This window comes from Triticum dicoccoides, chromosome 2B, assembly GCF_002162155.2.
Source record: "Triticum dicoccoides isolate Atlit2015 ecotype Zavitan chromosome 2B, WEW_v2.0, whole genome shotgun sequence".
NCBI classification, from domain to species: Eukaryota; Viridiplantae; Streptophyta; class Magnoliopsida; order Poales; family Poaceae; genus Triticum; species Triticum dicoccoides.
The window spans coordinates 437864843-437870180 of NC_041383.1; positions in this window are offsets into that span (position 1 = coordinate 437864843).

The following is a 5338-nucleotide window of genomic DNA, read 5'->3' on the forward strand; positions in this document are numbered from 1 at the left end:
CTTCCTGCTCTCGATCCGGCCGGATCCCGCGTCCCCGCGACCGGATCTGCCGCCTCCCCGATGCTCCGGCTTCTCCTCGCCGCCGTCGCCGGGATCTCTCGCCGTCGCGGCTCCGTCGTCGTCCCCGCGTGCGGGCACACGCGCCGCCGGCCACGTGGGCCCCGCAGGCCGTCTCCGACGGCCTGCTCCGTGTTGGCCCATGCCGCCTCTCCCTCCTCTCTGGCCCAAGTAGCCCAAGGTGAGCGATCCCGCCTATTCCTCGCCCAGGCATGTTTTAGTTACATAGCGCTCATGTGTTTTTTTTTCCAGAAAACGGCTAAGTCCCCAGTTTTGCAATAATAATCATGCCATGTTCGTCATGCCGTATCTGTGCATCCGTAGCTCCGTTTCGTGCGTGTAATATGTCAAATTGTTCGTCTCGATGAGTGCATCATTTCATTCCATTGCATCATATTCATTTGAGGTCATCTTGATGCACGAATCATTGTTGTAAGAGTGCTTCATGATATTTTCTGCTGGTTGTTATCAGAACGAGCTCTTTTGTCACTTTTGCCATGATTGATGTGTGCATCCTATGAGGTTGATGTCTACATGTGTTTTGAACTATGATATGTCTTCTTTATAGAGGTGCTTGCCATGAATTTTTGTGATCAATGTGGTGACTAGCACAAGCATGCAAACTAGGCATCGTGATGTTGCTGATTTTAGTCCCTGTTCTGCTGTTATTTTGATGCCATGTAAACTTGATGCTACAGAGAGATCCATGCATATTTAGAGATACTTCATTAAGGGTGTTTTGAACAATAGGTTATTGTCTATCCATTCATGCCCTTGGTTGCAATTATGGAGTAGTCTAGCATGTCGTTTTCGTGCTCTACCTTTGCTTCAAAATGTTTTCTGGCAGATTGTTTACATGTTATTCAATTTGGCCAAGCTTGTTTTAGTTGATCCGTGCGTGCTATGGACTTGTTTTTGACTTGGTTTGTTTCACAAACATGTCTTCTTGATGATGCTATGCTTATCTTGTCATGAAATGACTTGTGGTGAGTGTATCGAGCTTGTTAAGTAGTGTTCATGATGTTGCTGTTTTGCTAGGCTGAATCTGTTATTTCGTGATGCTATATAAACATATTGCTACTAATCATTCTATGCATAATCTGGAGATGTTCTATAAACATGTTTTGATCTACATGTCATCCTCTATCCATCCATGCCCCTGGTTGCATTTTTAGGTTGTTGTAGCTTGTTCATATCTTGCTCCAAAGTTGCTTGATAATGTTGATGTCAGCCTGTTAACATTAAGTTCACTTGTTCCCATGTGTTTTGCTAGTGATCCATGCACCCTATGACCTTGCTCTTGCCATGCCTAGCTTCTCAAACATGCCTTCTTACTGTTGGGTGCCTTTCCATGCCATGTATTGCTCTGTAGTGAGTTGCACAAGCTCATCTACATGCCTTCATAATTATCTTTCTGCCATGTTTGAATCTGTATTATAACTTGCTATGTTTACATGGGTGCCATCATATTCTCTGATCCTTTTTGGCTTATGGTCAGTAAAGGACTTTTGATCTATGCATTTAGTAGATTCATGTCATGCCTTTGTTTGCCATGATAAGTTCCTGTAACATGTTGTTTGATAGCTCTAAACATTGCATCGTGATGTTATTTTCTGCAAAGTCTGAAATTGTTATAACTTGCAATCTTACCATGTGTGTTTGAGCTTGTTCTAGTGATTTCTAGAGATAGCTCAGTGTTCATGTTTTGTAATGCTTTACCTGTACATCATGCCCATGCCTTTTGTTTTCTTGTTGAGGTCCTGTAGCATGTTGTTTTGATGCTTGCAATATGCCTAGTTGCTGTTTTAGACAGATTATTGCTATGACTTGTTTAGTGTGTGTGTTGAACCATTGCTCCATTTTGAGTGTGCTTTATATGAAACTTGCTTAGATTTGCATGTAGTTTCATATTATCATGTTGCATCCTTGTTTTGAGGTGTTTGCTTAATGTTTGGGTGCATTTTGCATCAATGCCATGTTTAACTTGTTTTGCTCATATCTTCTAGGCCGTAGCTCCGAACTAAATGAACTTTATATGTAACTTGACTAGAATCTCGTGTAGATCATTGTTGTGCATCTTAACTTGCTTTTTTAACAACTTGAACATAAGGTTTATTCAGATCTGGACCAATTTCGAAATATGCATATGAGGATTTACCGGAATTGTTATATGTAGTTCCCGGCCTCATTTAAACTTGCCTTGATGTGTTGCTCTTGTTTGCATCATCTCTTGCCATGAGTAGCTTCATCTAGATTTGTCATGCATCATGCTTGTTGTGCATCATGCCTTGTATATGTGTGGTGTGTTTACTATGTTGTGTGCTTCTTTTCGATAGTTCCTGTTTCGTTGCGATCGTGAGGATTCGTTCGTCTACGGTTGGTTCGGCTTCATCCGTTTGTCTTCTTCATGGATTCGTTCTTCTTCCTTGCGGGATTTCAAGCAAGATGACCGCTACCCTGGATCTCACTACTATCATTGCTATGCTAGTTGTTTCATTCTATCGCTATGCTGTGCTACCTATTACCTGTTTATCAAGCCATCCCAAATTGCCATGAACCTCTAACCTTTGACACCTTTCCCATGCAAACCGTTGTTTGGCTATGTTACCACTTATGCTCAGCCCCTCTTATAGCGTTGCTAGTTGCAGGTGAACTTGAAGATTTCTCCATGGTGGACAGGATTTTGGTTGGGATATCACAATATCTCTTATATTATTAATGCATCTATATATTTGGTAAAGGGTGGAAGGCTCGGCCTTTTGCCTGGTGTTTTGTTCCACTCTTGCCGCCCTAGTTTCCGTCATACCGGTGTTATGTTCCCGGATTTTGCGTTCCTTATGCGGTCGGGTGATTTATGGGACCCCCTTGAAAGTTCGCTTTGAATAAAACTCCTCCAGCAAGGCCCAACCTTGGTTTTACCATTTGCCTCACCACCACCTATCCCTTTCCCTTGGGTCGGCCAACCCGAGGGTCATCTTTATTTTAGCCCCCCCGGGCCAGTGCTTGTCTAAGTGTTGGTCCGAACCGAGCGATGTCCGGCGCCCCCTGGGCAACCAGGGTCTATGCCAACCCGACGTCTGGCTCATTCGGTGTGCCCTGAGAACGAGATATGTGCAGCTCCTATCAAGATTTGTCGGCACAGCGGGAGGCTTTGCTGGTCTTGTTTTACCATTGTCGAAATGTCTTGTAAACCGGGATTCCGAGTCTGATCGGGTCTTCCTGGGAGAAGGTCTATTCCTTCGTTGATCGCGAGAGCTTGTCATGGGCTAAGTTGGGACACCCCTGCAGGGTATAATCTTTCGAAAGCCGTGCCTGCGGTTATAGGCAGATGGGAATTTGTTAATGTCCGGTTGTAGATAACTTGACACCAGATACGAATTAAAACGCATCAACCGTGTGTGTAGCCGTGATGGTCTCTTCTCGGCGGAGTCCGGGAAGTGAACACGGTTTCTGTGTTATGTTTGACGTAAGTAGGAGTTCAGGATCACTTCTTGATCATTCCTAGCTTCACGACCGTTCCGCTTGCTCTCTTCTCGCTCTTATTTGCGTATGTTAGCCACCATATCATGCTTAGTCGCTGCTGCAACCTCACCACTTTACCCCTTCCATTCCCTTTAAGCTTTGCTAGTCTTGATACCCATGGTAATGCGATTGCTAAGTCCTCGTGGCTCACAGATTACTACAACAACAGTTGCAGGTACAGGTTGTACGATGATCATGACGCGAGAGCGATGCTTGCTTGCGTTGAGTTCTTCTTTTGCTTCTTCGATCAGGGGATAGGTTCCAGGTCGGCAGCCTGGGCTAGCAGGGTGGATGTCGTTTGAGTTTCTGTTTGTGTTTCATCTGTAGTCGGATGATGATCTTATGTATTGTGATGTTGTATTCGTGTGGCATTGTATGCCTTATGTATGTATCCCCATCTATTATGTAATGTTGATGTAATGATATCCACCTTGCAAAAGTGTTTCAATATGCGGGTCTATCCTTGGTGGGACCTTCGAGTTCCTTTTGGATAGGGTCGCATATTGGGCGTGACACTCGGTGGGACCGATTCGCTCATCTCGGTTGGACCGAAATGTTACGGAGAGGAACAGAGAGTTTGCATTGTAATCTCGGTAGTACCGATTACTCAAACTCGGTGGGACCGATTTTGGTAATGCACATATAAAGAGAGATTACAATCCCATCTCGGTGAGACCGAGATCCCTATCGGTGAGACCGATTTGCCTAGGGTTTGTGGCGGTGGTTATGACATCTGAACTCGGTGACGCCGGATAGGAAGAATCGGTGGGGCCGAGTTTGACTTTTGGTTTGGGTCATATATGGATGTGAGAAAGTAGTTGAGGGCTTTGGAGCATATCACTAAGCACTTTGAGCAAGCAAGCCATTAAGCAACACCTCATCCCCTCTTGATAGTATTGGCTTTTCCTATAGACTTAATGTGATCTTGGATCACTAAAAGTAAAATGTAGAGTCTTGTGCTTTGAGCTTGAGCCAATCCTTTGTCCTTAGCATCTTGAAGGGGTTCCACATCCTCTAGTCCATGCCACTTCATTGTTGAACTTATCTAAAACATACTAGGTAAAAGTATTAGTCCAACAAGAGATACGTTGACCTTAATTAACAAAATCACCCAGGGAGCACTAGTGCTTTCAGCGAGCAATAATGATAAATCTCATATGACAACACTTTCTCAAAACAATCATAATATGATAACAAGACGGTATCTCGCTAGCCCTTTCTTAGACAGCAAAACATAAATGCAGAGCACCCCTGAAGATCAAGGACTGACTAGACATTGTAATTCATACTCAATGTAAATTAATAATAATGCATGCAAATGACAACGGTGCTCTCCAACTGGTGCTTTTTAATAAGAGGGTGATGAATCAACATAAAAGTAAATAAATAGGCCCTTCGCAGAGGGAAGCAGGGATTTGTAGAGGGGCCAGGGCTCTAGTTTTGAAACTGAGATGAATAATATTTTGAGCGGCATACTTTCATTGTCAACGTAACAACCAAGAGATCTCGATATCTTCCATGCTACATACATTATAGGCAGCTCCCAAACAGAATGGTAAAGTTTATACTCCCCCACCACCAACGGGCACATTCCATGGCTGGCCCGAAACAACGGGTACCGTCCAACTAACAACAATCTCCGGGGAGTTTTGTTTGCAATTATTTTGATTTTATTTGAGCATGGGACTGGGCATCCCGGTTACCGGCCATTTTCTCGTGAATGATGAGCGGAGTCCACTAATCCTGAGAATAACCCACC